This window comes from Nothobranchius furzeri, chromosome 9, assembly GCF_043380555.1.
Source record: "Nothobranchius furzeri strain GRZ-AD chromosome 9, NfurGRZ-RIMD1, whole genome shotgun sequence".
Taxonomy (NCBI): Eukaryota; Metazoa; Chordata; class Actinopteri; order Cyprinodontiformes; family Nothobranchiidae; genus Nothobranchius; species Nothobranchius furzeri.
Window position 1 is genome coordinate 45304010 of NC_091749.1, and position 19478 is coordinate 45323487.

A 19478-nucleotide genomic window follows, 5' to 3' on the forward strand; every position below is an offset into this window, starting at 1 on the left:
ATATCTACTGATGTTTGAAGTGCGTTAAGAAGAAGCATTACAAAATGCTAAGTTCAGCTTTTCATCAACACATCGATCTCCATTCATCTCATTAAAGAACAATTCTAGAGCAACAGGCATCTCGTGAGCCTTTAAAGAACAAGTGATTGATAATCTGGGATGTGCTGATTGTCTTTTTAAGAATCACTTGTGGCCGCAGGACAAACTGCTTCCTCTGTTACGGCACATTAGCAGGGCAGCTCCCAGTAACTGATAAACCTTCTTGTTCACTCATTAGAGACTTCCTAGTAACCGCTTGACCAGGCAGTGCCAGTGTTTCTTTGAAGTTGTTGGTGTTTAACCAGGAACTCTGCAGAAAAAGCAGCCAGGCCTCAGACTAGTACAAAGAAGGACAGTGTAACACATGGCTTCCAGAGGGAGCATCCATCTGCTCATGCATTTCATGCAGTAGGAGTTGCTTTGTAAAAATGGTCCTGCACAACTGTTGAGTAGATTAGGATCACTTTAATGCCGAGGGTTTCTAGAGAATTAAATCACATTTAACTTGTTCAACATAAGCAGGTCGGGGTGTCTAATGTACCAAAGAGCCTGTGCCATTTCCGTCCTGTCTTCCTATGTAAATTAGTAATTGGGGTGGGAATTGATACCTGTTTATCAATACCAATGCTATTGTCGATTCAGTTCATCAATCCAATTCCTTATAAATTCATGAGTAGTTCAAAAAGTGGCAAAAACGTAATTGCACGTGATTTCCTGCATTATAACTGTCAGTTTATTAATGATAAATAATAATTTGTACCTGGTATCATTTGGGAAAATCTTTCCAAATGCTCTCTTTTATGCTCCTTGTGGACGCATCTTCTTGTTTGGTGTAGTGTTGCTGTGGCTTTTGCAAAATGGGCAAAATCTCACCACAGGTCTGACTTTTATCACTGGAGTCTTCTAGTGTGGAGGTGTCTTTATAAAGGAAATTACGGTAACATGATAGGCAGTGTTAGCTGATTAGTTACCTGCAGTATTAACAGGAGAGGACGTGCAAACGTCACCATTGCTGCTGAGTTGAGTCTGGAGCGGGGTTTTTTTTACTTATCACATATTTTGTGTGCAAAGGCTTTTGCCTTTGATGAAATATCTACTTGTGCTACTAATGCCGCTGCTAGAGTCTTAACAATAATTAAGAGAATGGAGCACATCACTCCTGCTCTTAGATCCCCACACTGGTTACCAGTAAACTGCAGAATATAGACTTCAAAGTGCTCCTGTTAGTTTATAAATAACTCAATGGCATGGGACCAAAATACATGTTCAATCACAATTCTGTATATACACCCAACTGGGCTCAGAGATCCCTTGGAAACAATCAGCTGGGAGATGCTTTTAGTTACTATGCTGCTCACATATGGAATCAGCTTCCCCAGGACCTCAAATGTGCCCCAACTCCAGTGTTGTTTAAATCAAAACTAAAAACTCTAATGTACTCATCAGCCTTTAAATGAATTGCTTCTTATGCTGCTCATCTCCACTGTAATCTGCCCTGTAGCTTTGTCTTCTTTAGCTCTAAACTGTAATTCTATGTGTGTATTTTAATTACACACTTACACTGTAGTTATTTAGCTGTAGTCAAAAATGGCGTCTGGTGACAGCGCAAACATCTTTCTTTAGAAGAAAAGCTTTTAGCGCTTCTACTTGTTGTGGTTTTAAAGACATGTCCAAGTCATTTAGAACAGAGGAAAGTGCAGAATTAAACAGAGGAGGAGTCTGGCAGGCCACACTACATTGAATTGCCTCCTTGTTTGAAATGTGCTCCATAAATAAAGCTGCCTTGCCTTGTCTTACTTTGCAAGTATTGCAAGTTGCCCTTTCTTGTTAAGTATAAGCAAACTTTTGAGCATTTGTGTGGCTTAGTGGCAGTGTTAATTTTGACAAAAAATTTTAATTCAGTTTTAGTCTTAGTCTTTTCTTCTCTTGAATTTAGTCACATTTTTAGTCATCCAATGTCTTTGAATTTCCATCTTATTTTAGTCGACTAAAATATATGTATTTTTCTTCAAGTTAAATTATTTTCAACTTGTGTAAAGGACATGTTACCTAAACTTGAAACTGTAAAGGAATATGAAAAATTCACATTTCACACTTTGGATCAGTAAAACTCTACAATTATAATTGTTTTAATAATTATTATTGTTATTATTGGAAAATACCAAAATGAGCCCTGACAGTTTGAAATTGTGCCTCTCAGTATTAATATAGGAAAGAAATCTGTATATATAAAACAAAGAAGAATGCTGGAGTTCCATTCACATTCCAGGATGGGAAAACTTTGCCGGTAACTCACTTTGTTCCTCGTTCAACCGCAAACACCCCCTTGCATCAAAGATGTCAGAAAAATACTGTTTGGCTTTCTGATTTTTTTGTTTACTAGTTATAACCATCTCACATGCACTCCATGTTTAACATGCACTTGTGAAATGTTTGTTCATTACTTAGAAGTTTTGAAGTGAAATAAATGCCACACTTTTTCCCTTGTTAATCATCAGTGTTGCACAATCACAAAAATCTATGTCCTTTATTCTCTTCTAAAGGATTTTTTTTACCATTTTAAACAACTTAATCACGCTGCATTTATTACAATCTGTATTGATATTTTATGTAAAAACACAACTGTAAATATTGCTGTATATATAATTAGGTTTGATTTTCTACAAACTTTCGCAAATCTGTTGAACTCTCTGGTGGCCACAGCGGTTTTTATATGATTTTTTTTTCCATGTAGAGCCAACAAGTGATGTTTGATCTCTAGTGGCTGCTCAAAACGCTGCTACATTTCCAGCATAGTGCTACATTAGTTTTGCTTTTGTGTATTTAAACTCCAGAACAATCTCACGCATGGTCACAAAGGATAGCTGGATTAAAGTATGATAAGCTCAATGATTCATGTTTTTAGGTCATTTGGTTGGTGTTTTAGTGCATCCATGATCTCCCTTTCAGTCATCAAAGAACAATTCTAGAGCAGCTGTTCGCAAGTTATGAATGTCCTTTGGAGTGACGAGATAAAGTGTTTTATTTGTATGCGTCCCATTACGTCTGATCTAAAGTGAACACTGCATTTCAGAAAAACGACAGTCAAACATGGTGGTGGTAGTGTGATGGCCTGGGGCAGTTTGATACTTCAGGATAATTGATGAAATTGTGATTTCAACCGAAAAGTCCTGAAGGAGTGCGTTTTTACCTAATTAATGCTGAAAATCCTTCAATATTGAAGCGTTTAGGTAAATAAGAGTCCATTTTTGTCTGATAATGAGATTCGTTTGTGGATCTTAAAACATTCAAGTGCACAAAAACATGCAAACAAGGTAATCATCCTGGTGGGGGTGAGGAAATGTGAATACTATTCATTCATTAAGTGTGAAAACAAACATTTTTATTTGTTCCATGTTATGCTGGACAACAATCAAGATCTGCTAAATTTGGGTCGGTGTTGAGTACCAAAATGTTGTTTATTAAAGGTAGAAGTCTGGGGGTGTAATGAAGCTGTTACAACAAAAGTAGTTTTATTAGCAACCCAAATGTAGTTGCTGAGGTATTTCATTATATCCACACACGCTCTCTAGCAAACATTTAAATACTGTTTTCATTGTTTTTATCATCAAGGATTGCTTTGGGGAATATTTAAGGTTAAAAACTCAAAGTGGAATAAATTGGAATTTTTCAAGCTGGCAGAACTGAGCTCCAAGCAGTTTTTAAAATATTCATTAATGATTTCCAGAGGACTGACTAGACTCAATGAACTTTCAGTTTACACGTCTCCTTCAGACAGTCTATCCCTGTCCAACATTGTTTGGCTGACAGACTTGAAACTGTTCAAACATGAGCTGAGATCTGCTGGCTGTCCACTTGTACAAGACATTAAGCTGCTGTTGGCAACTTCCTCTTCATGTATGTTGTGAATGTGAAAGTGTGCCAAGACAAACATGAAGTCATGTGACCTTCAGATAGATGAGAGGCAGTTTGAAGTCTGTTATGTTAACCGTTGGATTGAACTATGTCCCCAATTGGAGCATGTTTAAATCCAGATATTTGCGTTTTTTAAAGATAAGAACTTCGGATTCTTTTATTTAATGGCCTTGAATTATTGTGATTGTCTTTTAGCTTAGATAGCAGATATGTTGGTACTTCATACATCTCCCTACATATAACCTGTGGGAGTCTGAGTCATACTTCATCAAGCTGACGGATTTGCATTGATAACATTGTTTAACAGGCTATGAGCTCTATTCCAGTTTTGTAAAACTGTTAAAATTCATAAACATTACACTATAGGAATTTCACGTGACATTGTAGAAGCTCAGATTTTCAGGCTGAAGCTTAGTTGGCACCGAACTGAAGTTTATTTGGAGTATTGAAATAATGAACCATCATGTCCTGCATTCATTTTTCATTACACAGAAAAGGTGGAGGACACACCCACCAATATTCTGTTTGCTTCTCTTAAAGGCACACTTGACAGTTTTGTCTATTAGCACCCCCTAGTGTTTGTTTGTAGAACCAAAAGCGAAACTTATCTCCTTGCTGTGCATTTGTCTTTGTAACGTCTTAAGCCGGGCGTACACTGTGCGACTTTTTCACTTTTATGAGCCGATTTTCCACTCATGCGAGAATCCACATCGGGGCGAGTTTTGCGCCGAGCGGTCGTGTAGTATACAGGGGGTTACGAGAGGCGATTAACACCACGTGACCAGCTACCAATCAGCAATCGTGAGCTCACACGGACTTCTGGCGTGTTTAATATTTCGCTCGTCCCTCGTGAGGGTATCGCACTGTTGAAGCGGCGCTGCGAGCAGCTACGATCCAAAAAGTAGCAGAACCGCTCACGGTGCATGCGCAATCCTGCATCAACACCACTCGCCCGCTATTTCCCTAATAACACACGTTGTTTATTTTTATTTCTACACGTTTTTTTTTTTACTCACAAAGATTGTCAAGAAAGCGTGTTTGTCGTGTTCATGTCAAATTAAACTGATCACAAAACACAGATTTACTTTCTTTATTTCGTTTTCCTCATCCAACCCCCATAAATCCCTGTGAGTTCTCCTGCAGCACTCCCGAAGGACAGGCAAAACAAGACAAAAAAATCTGACCTGTTGTGTAAAAACTGCTATTTTTAGCATATTTTTAGGTCCGACGTGTTGCTACCAGACGCAGTGTGAACAGTCATATCGCATCCGAGAACTGGGTCATACAGTGTGAGCACATGACTCGTGAGATCTGCTCTGCGAGGAAGTCATACAGTTTGAGCTGAAGCTGAATGCTACGAGTGAAAAAGTCACACAGTGTCCGCCCGGCTTAAATCTAACAGCTGAAATGTCTCCCCAGCCTCATTAGTGTCTACAGGAGTGATTCATCACTAAATAAACAAACCAGCTGTGTTAATGATTTAAAACATGCTGGAAGCTGACTGCAGCGCCAGGTTTGTCAGCTCAATTCAAAGTCCGAGGTGGTGGCCCGCCAGTCTGAAGTTGCAAGTGTGGTATTCTGGCCACAGGGGGTGGTGAGGCCTGAACCCTAACCTTGTAAAGGGTCATTTTAGCACATACTGGCTCAAGAAAATTATTTAAAAATTTTAAAAAGTTGCATCCCTTAATTACTAGGGCTTCCCTATAACAACTAATATTATATTCATTTCATTTTTATTTTGAGCCAGTAGTGTGCCATACACCAAACAAATAAGGCAGAAATAATAAAGAACCGTATCTGCACAATTAAGTCTACGACTTTAAAGAGAAAATAAAACTGTTCGAAATAGAGTGAGAAGACACCCAATCTGTCAGGTTAACACATTTGCACACAAATAAATAGCAAAGCGGCTGCTTTCTTTTTACTATCAACTTAAAGGAAAGTAAGGGAATCCATGAAAAAATAAAAAACAAATAGAAAAAACATTTCCAATATGTTGTTGATTAATCCAAATATGTAATTTTCCTTCAAAAAACAAAATCAACTATTAATTTCTGTTTTCATTATATTTAACGGTAAACTTTATTTGTATTCGACAATTCAAAATGTTAACGATTTGCACATCAAAATATTATTGTTCAGGGCCTGGTCACCACTACAGGACCCAACAGCAAAATGACCCTCTCCTGATTGCTGTTTGGTCTCATGTACTGACGGTTTTTGCATTATTAAGGTATTAGCATAGCTCCTCTGTTAGCACATGTTCCCCTTGCCCACAATTTCCCTTCTATACATTTTTTTAATTTTCTGTTTTATTGTGACTTCCATTGTAGCTTATACCATCCTGATGTGGTTTTTGTATTTCGTTAAACCTTCTGGGCCACTGTAGAAGTGAGGTTTGAAATTGTATTACTGACTAAATCCCAGGACAGCTGTTTAACATCTCCCCCTCACCTTTGTGTCAGATTTTTGAGTCTGAGTGAAACAGCTGGAGGCAAAAGCACTTCGGGGAATACAGAAGCCCTCGTGCTCCCTATAAATTCAAGAAATGTTCATTTCAACTCTCCTTGCAATGTCATTGTTTGCATTTAAAGTGTAGGTTCCTGTCCATTTCAGATGGCCAACGCTAGAATATAATTCATTTTACCATAACAACATCCATGATTTGTTAATGATTCAACTTGAATGTAGATGACTAAGACTGCTATAAATCCGTTAACAAGCCATTAAATTAACCGGCAGCAACATGAACCATTCCATCTTTCAGTTCTTTTTAAAACACAGAAAAGTTTTATTTACCTGCATTGTTTCGTTTGCAGCTGCAAACATCATCAGGCTGATGCCGATGGTGGCGTCACTTCCTTCGTTTATCCGCGAACACAACACAAGGATCATAAACACCGAACAACAGAAATACAAAAGATGGATAACAGAAGCTATCGAGATAAGGAGACGTGGATGTGAGACCATGAACAGAGACAATGGAGTTTACTCATTGGATCGCGCATGGGACTGCATCATCGGAGAGGGGAGAGCGGGCAGCAGAGGGCGACAACGTCCTCTGCAGCCCGCGGACAAACGAAGGAAGTGACGCCACCATCGGCGTCAGCCTGATGATGTTTGCAGCCGCAAACGAATTGTTACAGGTAATTACACCTTTTCTGTGTTTTAAAAGAAAGTGAAAGATAGAATTTGAAACTCAGCACAGCGAGAACACACCAAAGAACATGAACCACTATTTTTACCATTATAGGTGTTTTGTATTGACACTAACATAGTTGTAAGCAGTAATAAGCGTACAGCTGTTTATGACATTTTTTATTTACTGCTCAGGAATTCCACAGAGGTGTTAATAGAGCAGAGTTAATGGTCAGTCACACTGACTCAGCTAAAATTCATTTTTTAGTTTATTTGACAGAAGCCTCGTTGCTCGACTCATCCAAGCATCTCTTTGAATCTTTTTATCCAAGCAAAGCCAGTCAAGCTACAAAAATATATACCAGATGATAATTTGAAAGTACCAATTTAAACATCCTCACCGCTCCACATCCCCTCACGACCACCTTTGCTGTCCCTGACCTGTCAGACACAGATTTTCTGGCAAGTTGTGACAAACTGTCATGTGTGTGACTAAACCAGCTCAATGATGCATTGTTGGTTGGAGAAATCACTCAGCCATTACAGCCCCTGAGTGTCTGTGGAAACAGCTTTAGGCAGGGAGGTTTGGACAGACACAGAGATGGTAGTGACTGTTTTTTCTGCAGCGGGGAGCATGGCTGATGTGTCTTCCTAACCACTTGCAAACAGCATGCCAGCACAAGTCTCAAACAGCACCTTCTCTATCCACTTGTAAATTCACTAGCTCGGCAGCACAGGAAGGGAATGTAAATTAGGTGTGACTAACAGCAAGATGGGAATTCAGGCACCCCCCTCCTTCTTTTGCTTTTCTCCCCTGGCTACTGGGGTTTTGTACACATCTACTTTCCTGCAGTGCTTGAGGCTGTCAGCTTGGTTTCACATGCAGAATGACTTCAGCTTGAGGTGTATAAGCTAGACCAGATGAGGAAAGAAGATAAAGGGCAACATTGCTGAGCTGAACTTGGACCTTGTTCTCTTGGAAGCCGTTAGTCCAAAACTGCCATTGTTTCTAGAAACACCTTCAGCCACAAAGACACACTCAGAACAAACTAAAGATCTGATGTAACAAAGCCAGACCTGAATGTGGTTTTGTAATGCTGACATGAACATTTAAATAAAAACAAAATGAAAGGATGGAGTAAAAGCCAACATTTTGCACAAAAGTATTGTTTGTTATTTGGTGGCAGAAACAATAAGATACTTTTATGTGTGGGAACAAAATGTCATTCCTAGTTGGATGGCACCTTAGAATAAACTCTGAGATTATGTAAAAACAAGTTTTAAATCTGTAGCGGGGCTAACTAAAGCCTAATTTATACATCTCTGTCAGCTGTACTAGTGCCAGAGATGTATAAATTAGACTTCAACTGGACAGTTTCAGATTTTGTTGTAGCTTATTCCAACCTTTCCAGTTTGAGTTTGGACAAATACAACTGAATGGCAAAAAATTCCAGTCACAGACAAACAAAATCCATGGCCATAGTGTTAGCATAACATATTTATCATGTTCCATATTACTAATGTAAATTATTCTAAAGTTTGGTCCTTAAACAAAGTCTTGAGAACCACTGGGTTAGTTTGTGTGCTGTGTCAGAAAACCCAATTATTGCCTAAAGCCTAGATTATACCGCTCTGTCAGCAACTTTGTATTGACGTAGACATTTTCCTTTTATACTTCTCTGTTGGTGTCAGTGTTGTTAAACAATTCTCCACCAGGACAGCAGAGGGTGTAGTGCTTTTCTGGGGTATCCTGACATCAATGCAGTCATGTCTCTGGTGTGTTTACATTGTGTTTCAGACTCTTTAAACATGGGCCAACAGGTCCTCCACTTTCTCATGCAATCACCATCTATAAACCTGTGTTTCCCGCAATTTCCTGAAATGAATAAAAAAGTTTGCTGTGTGTCTTTATACTCCCTCAGTCATGGATATATTATTGTTTATATTGTCTGACTTTATCCTTGAGACGGTCTACAATCTGCTCCATGTCTGTCGCTAGATAGGTTTGGCTCTCAATGTATTTGCTGTTGATAAAGTTAAAGGAAGCAGCGTTCTGACCAATGTGGTCTTTTCTTCTTTCGATGGGAAAGTTGGGCTTTACTATGTCAGTCCTTGTGAGCCTGTTGGAGAGCCCTTGCGACGACGGATAATGGCGTTGTGTTTCCGAACCGACAGACAGAGAATTATAAACTAGGCTTTAGTCTGGCTGAAGTCGAACCAAACTGGACTACTCTTAATCGAGCTAAATGACAACATAGTGGAAGCAGTCTTCTGATAATATCACCTCAACAAGACTCTGTGTAAATCTGATGTGTAACGCCATCAAACAGCAGAATAAGTACCAAATGTACTGTGTAGCAGCATTGTTGTCATCCATTTCTTCTGCCATTTTGCATTTACTCCATCTGCTTCACTCCTGCCAGAATTTGTTAACTTTTCATGTTTTGCTATAGGCTAACCAGAAGAGTGCCAACATAAAAAGCACATGTTGCCACCTACTGTCACTGAGTCGAACGCGCTTCATGCAATAGTTCGATTTTCCAACGAACATGTAAACAAGGATAAAGCCTCCCAATCTGGTTAAAGTATGTCCAATTATTGCCGTATCTCGATATAGATGCGTTTGTTATATTTAGATAACTGGAAGAGAGCACTGGTTGGCCTAAAAGGCCAATGTGGAAAAGCTTCTGCCATTAACTGGCATGTCATAATCAACAATATTTCCACATGTCCAATCCAATCCAACTTATTTATAAAGCACCAATAAAAAACAACTATGTGTATCAAAGCGCTGTGCAATAAAAACATACATAAAAAGAAAGAAATAACACAGTTTGCAGCAATCCTGTAAAAGTCGCAATAAAAAAAACAACCAACTCAATGGAAGGCTAAATAAAAAAGGTGAGTCTTCAGGCGAGTTTTAAACACAGTAAGAGAGTCTGCTTGTTTTACTTCTATAGGCAGAGTATTCCATAACCTGGGACCAATCACAGAACAGGCTCTGTCTCTTCTGATTTTATGTTTTGTCAGGGGAACCACGATTTCTTAGGTTACGACAGCTAGAATGATTATATCAACAAGCACTAACTAACAGCTCTCTGATACTTGGCCATGCCATGCATCTTTGGATGCAATTAACAAATGGCATGTCCTCATCCTTTAATATGAACACATAGAAGCACACAAATTGCATTCTTTATCATTGCAAGTGCTGCATCTGTCCAGTTTTAGAAGCACACATGTCTCCAGGCACTGCATTGATCAGTAGATTATAGGAAACAACCCATTATTCTTACGTCTCACTAGAGGCAAGTCAGATGAACACTGTCTTTCAATTTAGCAGAGGACTTATTTGCCTTCACACTGCTCTTAAGAGTGTAGTTGCATAGATGTGTGGTCTGAGTGAGATTTTAACTTTAAAAAGCTATTATATTACTTTTGTTGATAGTGGAAACAAATTCAAAGTGATACATTTCTAAAATAAAATGTAAAAAGATGTCTAGACTGAAGAGCCGTCACCTATTGTAGGATCTGCTGTGAAACGCTATCAGAATGTGCTTACCTATATATTCCTTGACACCATTTCAGTATTCAAACTAGTGAATCCTGCCATTTAATGTAGACTTGTCAGACCCTTTTCACTCTGAACTACTTCCTACTCTCCTGGTAGTTTTCCTGTGACAGACTCTGAACTGGTTATTGTGGGAACCCACTGGGAATCGCTGTAACAGATACTGTTGAAGGTGTAACATTCAATCACAGAGCTACCGGTGCTCTGTTTTATCTTCCCTTCTCTGTGTCATCATTTGTAGTCATGAAGCAATTTCCTTGTGTCAAAGTGTGCCTTCAGAAGGCGTGTTAACTTGTGGTTAAAGTGCAAGCTGTGTGCATAGCTGTTCTAGGTTTATTATTCAGGTGCACTGGGATATGTGTGTGGTAAAAAAGATATAATAGGAATACAGATTTAATCTTTTTTTATTTCTCAGTGCGTGGGCAGTTACTCACACAGAAACAGCAACCAGCCAATTATTCCTTGTGATTATTATTGCAAGAAAGTTGATGGACTGCATGTTATTGATGTCAGGGAGGATGTGGACATCTATTTCATTCTAATAATTACTCTTTGCACTCCTGCCCCTGGATTTTCAAGGGATTGTGTGCGAACACTTTCCATCTGTAGCACTCGCTCATTATCTGCCACAGAAATATCATGCATGCAGTTATACTTGTTATTATAGAAAAGACTAAGTCCAGTGAACGTATGAGTGTCTTTGTGGCTCACTGTGTGTTTTACGGTCTTGATGATGGAGCTGGTCTTCTGCAGACAGCCTGTGCTTATTTTATGGCCTTCTCCCCAGCTGCATCGTGTGGGCAATAAACCTCTCTCTAGCAATCTCCAAACAGTGCAGCAATCAATGGCAAATTATCTCAGCCAATCGATGCACCGGCCTCTCTGTTTCTGCCTCTCTCCTACCTCTACTGCTGTCCTCCTATGCGCACCCCATCACTCCTACTCTCATCCCACTTTTTCTTCTTCTTCTCCTCATCCCTCGTGTCTCATTTTTGCTGTCTCTGTTTTTTTCCACCCACTTCTTCACACCTCCCCTTGTTCTTTAACTTGCATTCCCTCCAGCTCTCTTGACTCCGCAGCACCTATTTGAAAGGCGACAGCTCAGCAGCTCCACAGCCATTAGCAAGGCGCTTTCACACATGGAATATTTAACATTACTGGAATGACTTTACTGAAGGTTTTAATGAGTCTGACTTGTTGTCACACCCAGTATCTTTTCTCCATTACGTTATCCTTGACGGTGAGTGGCTAGTAAGGCAGCAATATGTGGTAAAATGTTCAGATCAAAATGGAACCAATTCCATATCTTTAAAACAGTAAATAGATCATTTCCTGTAAATTCAGTGAAAAATCTATATAAACACTACATGTTCCGTGCCGTTTATATTTAACATTGAGTTACGTAATAAAAATGAAGAGCACTCATTCAGTGATTATTTCTATTATTTTATTTACATCATCACGTGAAATGGACATTTGTTCTTAAGCGTTTCCTGCTCCTGCTGGTTGAAAGCAGAATTAAAACTATTGTAAACAACCCTGCAGCAGCCTTTAGCTACTGCTAACAATGAGCTAACGCTAACACGAATAAACTGATATTGAATAAGCCACGAAGTGAAAAGATTCATACTGTTAAACAAAAAATATTATTAGAATAAGTCCTGTAGCAACAAAGCCAGGTCACCATCAGTCTGTTATTTCGTAGCCTCCTGTAACTTCCTCAAACGAGTGTATGCTGTGCCGATGTTCACTCTGGTTTTAGCTCTTTGCTTCACCTCCAAAGACATTACTCTCTTACTTTTACTTCCAGGCTCCACCATGATGCCAATAGAAAAATCTAAATTCTTCCTCTTCTTGTGCTTTTTATTGATAGTCTGCTAACTGTAAGTTCATCCGTCCAAGTTTTTTAAGGTCGGTTTATCCTCATTCCTCAGTGGTTTCTCCTCCTGTTCCCTCCATAAGTGGTTTTTATAAACACCGTGGATCTAACCCTGCTAATTTACATCCACTAACTCCAGCTGTTTCTGTAGTTTCTGATTCCTCCACCTCACTCAGCATGGCTCTATTAAATACCCGCTCTGTTAAAAATAAGTCCTTCCTGCTCAATGATCTAATTCTCTCTAAAATCCTGGATTTTCTGTTGAAGCGCCTCATGATTTTTATCTTGAGAGGCGCTATAGAAATGATACTTTCTTCTTCTTCTTCTTCTTCTTCTTCTTCAACTGCAGCAACCCCAGATCGTAGCACTGCCCCCTCAAGCTTGTACAGTAGGCTCTAGGCATGATTTTACTAACAGTATCATCTTCATCCCCTTTGTTGTGTGTGTTTACCCATCAACATAAATAAAGATGGACTAAGTGACTTTGACTTCTTCTGTTGTTGGGAAATGAAGCCAAAATACCTCCCTTACAGGTGCTGCCATGTTGTATTTCTGGAGCCGGTCTGCATACTCAGGATGAGGGCCTGAAAATCCACATGCCAAAAGCAGTTCTGGCATGGGTGTCTTGGATTAATTTCTGTTTTTTGGATGATGAATACTTTTCTAGAAATAACATTGTGCTTACAAGATTATTTTGAGAAATGAGAAAGCAAAGATTGTTGTGGAAAATCAGTGTTTTTGCGTAAACAAGGCTTTAACTGTAGCCTCTCGCATGAAAAAGACAGTATTTTGACCTTGAGCCTTTTTCACATAAAGAGCATGCTGTAATGCTGCAGAGATGCATTTGCAAACACAAAGTTATCATTTAATCAAACGTTTGTGGTGTGGTGCCTACAGTTCAGCCTCCACCTTTTTTTTTTTTTGTTGTTGCAAAAGATCACACAACCATTTGAATGTTAAAGAGCAAGTCACCCCCAAATCAACTTTTTTCTGATAAACTATATAAATGTGTGTCTAATCGTGCTGCAGACACGTGTAGTTAATAGTTTTTTACTTTAGTGCATTGTAGTTAAAATTGTAATTTTCTGCCTAAAACTGGCAGTGTTGTGCCGTTGTCAGGTAAAAACTCTGCACTGCATTAGAATTTAAATCTGCCATCTCTATTGGCTAAGAGGTATGCTATGATGTAAACTGGTACATTATGATGTCACAATGCCGTTGTGAGCCTGTGTGTGTGTGTGTGTGTGTGTGTGTGTGTGTGTGTGTGTGTGTGTGTGTGTGTGTGTGTGTGTGTGTGTGTGTGTGTGTGTGTGTGTTAGCGGCTCCGCCCTCTCGGTCTGCTAGGCAACAGCATTTGTTGGATTTTTCAAACATGAAGAGGGAGTGAAGTAAAGCCTGATTTATGCTTCTCCGTCTGCGTCAGTGCGGAGACACGCAACGCCATTATCCGTCCTTGCGTAGGGCACGCAAGTACATACGGAGTCGAGCCCACTTTTTTAAACATCCGTCGAACGAGACGGATTACGCAAGCTTGTGATTGGTCAGGACGCCGCTGTTGTTTACAGCGCCGCCATTGCAAAGAGAGCCGAGTTTAACTAGCGGCAGACACGGAGAAGCTTGAAGAATACCTCGCGAAAAAACTCTAAAAACATGAACGTTTTATTCTCCCGTGACTGGAGGAGTGAAAAGATGCGCAGCAAGCGTTTTATTTGTGGACGGAAATAACAGGAAACGTGGGTTTAGAGGTGGGGAGCGCATGAAGCGGTGGGAGAATGAGAGACAAATATGTCCGTGTTAAAAGTCTCTTATATACACAAAAAACACAATATAAACACACGATCTTGGACCAATACATGACAGAATACCACAGAACAGCGCTACGCCCTCTGTTTTCCTGCCGGGCAATTGCTTTGCAAAGCTCTCCAGGAGACGGAGAAGTATGAAAGCAAAACGCTTCCGTCAATCCGTGCGTGTCTGTCCCTTGCGGAGCTGACGGAGAAGCATAAACCAGGCTTAAGTTTCTTGTAGGGGGTGACTTGCTCTTCAAAGAGGTCACTGATTGTTCTAGATCTGCAGGGAGTGATCTGTAAACTCAGCTGCCACATTTGCATTTTAAGGAGCTTTGAACTTTTTTTCACCTCAGTTCTGGTTCAGTGCATCTGTTTGGTTTCAGCCAGTGATCGAAAATAAACTGAGTTTTGTTAAAAGCAAAACCGTGTGTGTAACAGTTCAGCTCAGCACACCTGGCTTTTGGTTTTCCATTGTAGAGAACACCTAACACTTTATTTTTGGCAATGCATCCGTTGTGGTTTCAAGCTAGCTGAGACGATGCTAAAAGATGATGTGAAAACACAGCGAACCATTGAGTGGTCAGAGAGAATCCTCACTAGCTGCATGTACGCAGCGTGCGGTGAAGCCGTTGTTGCTCACATCGGCACACAGTTGTCGTGTTTCCAACTGTTACTTTTTCTAAGCCAGTTACAAACCGCATTGGTTTCAGTTTCACTTTTTTTTTTTTAGGAGGAACACACAAGCAGAAGCTTGTCCCTTTTCTTCCAAGCTTTAGCTGGGTCTGACAGATGTTTTGATAATCAGCTGCATGTTTGACAACATCGAAACATCCATCTGGAAAACAGATAAAAATAAACCAAGGCAACATTTGCACTCCCCAGGTGAAATTAGCTTCATAAATCTTAATGTTGCACAAATATGCAAATGTCAGATGGAGATACGACACTGTTGATGACTCATCTGTTCATCCTTCTGAGTCCTGTGAATAAACAAACATCTTTAAACTTCATTTGGATTCAGCAGATTTTCTAATCATGCCGGTAACGCAGCTGATCAGTATTCCAACACTTTCCACGTGTTTCACTGGCGTTTAGAACGCACGGTCCTCGTAGTCATTAAAACTGACCATTTTTACTCGTTGGTTGATATTCATGAGAGGCCAACTTTGCTGACAGTGATTAAGTGTTCATTTGCTGAATGCTTGTTTTGACTCTTGATAATCGGCTTGTTTGTATTAATACAGATACTCTGCACCTCATAGAAACATTACTGTGTTTTGACAAGAGAAAGTGCTGCTTCAGATTTTCCACATACTGGTTCAGGCTTTTAAACGTACAACACCCAAAAGGAAGCGAGTGAGTACAGAACCAGTTAGAGGAGTTGGGAGGTTTAGTACACTTCCCAGAAGAGAAATCCGTTGGCACAACACCACTCTGGCTCCAGCTCCACTGAGCTTTGCTGCCATCTCTGGATTTTACGATATAGTTACTGGGCTCTTACCATCCAATATTTATTTTCCCCTAAAATCCACTCCTCAGCGAGTCGTCTCCTCAGAACTCGTCCGCTGAATGTTTCAGAAAGCCCTTTCAACTTGGCGTGAAATTCTGGTTCACATGAATGTATCATTACAGTAATCTGGGATAACCTTTTGGCAGCGTTTATCAAAAGATTCCCAGAGGGGTTTCCACACCTAAGCAGCACTCGCTCCTGGCAAAACAGACACACACTGACAGCCATTTAGACCGGCCTGGAAATGGTGAGCAAACGGCTCTTTTCTAAACACCGTGTTTATGTTGCTGCTACCCACAGAGCTCAGCCATAACGTGACAACATGAAAAGAGAAGCACAAGTGACAACCACAACCCCTGCCTGTCACAATTGTATCATTTTTTCCCCCTGCCTCAGCCATGGAGAAAAGGGCCCTGCTAACGGTGCGGTTTGACAAGCGGGACACTTGTGTGAGGCAGCGAGACGCTGGGTTATTATTCACTTTGCAGTTGAGGACGGGGTCGACGGGGGTTATTGAAATCCAGTAGAGGCTGTTGTGCAGAAAGGGACAAAGCTGCAGAGCATGGTTTGTGAGGAGGAGCTCTAATGGAGAGCTGTGATCGATATCAGGGATGCTGTATTGACAGAAAAAGGTTGCAGTTACGGTAGATTAGGAGGTCAGCTCTGGTCAGGGACTGCAGGGGTTTTGTTGGCAGCACAGCCATGAGCATTCATATAAAGCTGCTGAAATCCCTCCTCCAACCTCTCAGCTGTTTCACCTGTGGTAAAAGTTTGCAAACATCAACCTATATCCATAGAAACTACCACAATGTGTGTTTTATGGTTTCAAAAGAACAGTCTGCTCATCAGCAGGTCTGTTCAGATGACATTAGCTGTTTGAACTACAGGATTAAAGGATGAACTCTTCATCGATAAAGTCTTAGCAGATGTAAATATATTTCCATTGAGTACATGAGTGGACAGTGCTGATTAATGAGCATGTTGTGTAATGTTTGTTAGAAAACTGCTCACAGCACTTAAAATTTCCTGCTTTCTAACAGATTTCTACTGTTCTATGGGTGTTTCTCATTGTCAAGGAACCTTGCCTTGATGTCATGACCTCGCCCCGGTCGCCTAGAATAAAGATAAGACTGAGATCCTCATCTGTGCCCCAGACAAGCTGGTTCCCAAAGTCAGAGACTCTCTTGGTCAGATTGCTTCTCACAGCAAACCTTCTGTCAGGAATCTTGGTGTGACCTTTGTCCCAGCTCTCACCCTGGATTCTCAAGTCAGTTCTCTTGTTCGCTCTTCCTACTTCCATCTCAGGAACATTGCTAAGCTGAGTCCCATTCTGTCCCGCTCTGAACTTGAGACAGTTATCCACACCTTCATCTCCTCACGCTTAGACTACTGGCTCAGTGGACTCCTTTAAAAAGCAGCTGAAAACTCACTTGTTCAAGCTGGCTTTTGTATGATCTTCTTCACCACTCTCTTTATTCTGCTCTCCCCACCTATTCCACGATCCTCAGGATCCACAGATTTCCCTCTTATTTATTCACTCTCTCTCTCTTTCTTAACATTTTTTAATCACAATTGTCTATTTTTTGCTCATTTTAAATATATTTTAACGATTTTCTAAATTCTTTTTCAGAGACGCTATAGAAAAGATCTTCTTCTTCTTCTTCTTCTTCTTCTTCTTATTCATCTTCTTCTTAGGCCTAGTCCACACGTAGCCGGGTTTTTTTAAAAACGAATATCCGCCCCTCCAAAAACTTGCATCCACACCACCGCGTTTTAAAAAAGTAAACTCTGTCCACACGTAACCGGATAAATACGTTGTTAAGGACATGCCAGACCTGTAGGCGGCAGCACTTCCCCGTTCTTAACCTCGTCCTTCATCTGTGGTCTTCCGCAAGGAGCAGTAATTCCGCTTGCAAAAACAAACGAGCAAAAAGCGCTTGGACAATTGATAAAGCGAGCGCAGCTCTGAGGGCATCCATGCTGTCGGCTAGTGTAAACACAGGTCACACACGTGATGTCAGCATTTTTTTGTCGCGGAAAGTGACGTTGCGGACCTTAAAACTCTGGTTTTGTCTGTCCACACGTAGACACCCAAAACGGAGAAAACGCAGATCTTCACTTTGGCCGGAGTTTTTTAAAAGATCCGTTCTTCTTCTTCTTCTTCTTCTTCTTCTTCTTCTTCTTCTTCTTCTTCTTCTTCTTCTTCTTTTTTTTTCGCCTAAGCCACGTATCTTGTGCTGGCAAGGGGGCACAGGTTTCAGACTAGAGATTAGCTTCCAGGAGATGACGCAATTAGTTTTCATTAAGACTTTACAGGATTTTCAATGTAAAACTCAAAATTTGCAGCTGAGACAGGACAATTCACGAATGCAACCGAAAGCGGGTTTGTTTTGTTTATTTATTTATTTTATTTTTTTCATGATGAAATAACATCACAAGGTAAAAAGCAAAAAGTGTATTTTCCATAATAAGGCCCCTTTTAAAACTCAGATTTTTGTTTCATCATACAAATATTCAAATTCCTTTTATAAAAATGTGCATCTTAAAATACTAATATATAAACATTTAAACATTTGGTTCAGTTTAGATTAATATAAAATAAATATAATGTTGATTGTAGTTTGTACAGAGTAGCGTGAGGTCAGTAGAAGCTGATACTCGATAAGAAGAAAGCTTTGAACTCTTCAGCTTCATATCAGTTTTACTTAAATTCAATTAGACCAACGTTTGAGCCTTCAGACCAACTTCAAGGTCAGTAATCATAAGGCCCTGGTGTTATTACACCTAGGGTAGCTTTACCACTGAGCTAAAGAAACTCTGATAGCTTTAGACCAATCAGAATTAAAGAGAAAGAGTGAGGAAAGACCAGCTTTTATTTGATATGGTTTTACATCACATACAAAAATATAATATAATACTCATCATCATAATCATAATCAATCAAGCCACCAAACCGCATTAGGTGACGTTTGGTGATAAAACTGCTTCTGGAAACTAAAATATTGATGAACTAATGAATGACTTTGGATGATTGTGTGTCAGTTTTAATTATTCCTTTGTTGGAGTATTTGCTTACTTGAATAAAATTTTGAAATTACTTGTTTGTTTTTGTAGGCCATTTCAAAGTGGCATTGCAAAGGGATTATTATTTGTCACAACTTTTTTCTGTCCACCTTAAAAGAACACAGCAGAGAACGTCTAACTAAATAGTTGTTTAGTTAAAGTTTGCAGTGTGCTCATTTATGCTGATGACACCATCTATTTACACACTGGCTTCTTTCTTTATTCCTCTTATGTAACTGGAAAGTTTTACACAAATGGAGTCAGACTGAAATAACCACTTTCAGGCTGCATCTATGTAAGTCTGTGTTTACCAACATTAGTTTTTCGGTTTCTAGTTGACATAGAATTTTACTGAATGCAGGTCTATAGTGAATAACAGTTTTTATACATGTTTTGTTGCTAATAAAAGTCGTCTCCTAATCGCACTTTGCTGTAGAACAAAAGGTCTCATTGGTCTTTTCCTTCATCATCTCGCTGTCTCTGTTCATCAACCCGAGGCCGCCTGTAATCAGCAGGCCTTGAGCTCGCAGAAAGGTCACTCTGTCCCTTTGATGGTGTTTTGATTCATCCCTT

General features: G+C 39.9%; 1 protein-coding gene across 2 annotated transcripts in view; it reads left to right on the forward strand.

Moving 5' to 3' along the window:
• trip4 (thyroid hormone receptor interactor 4) overlaps window positions 1–19478 on the forward strand; it is a 141929-nt gene that overhangs the window by 122080 nt on the left and 371 nt on the right. The window lies entirely within an intron of this gene.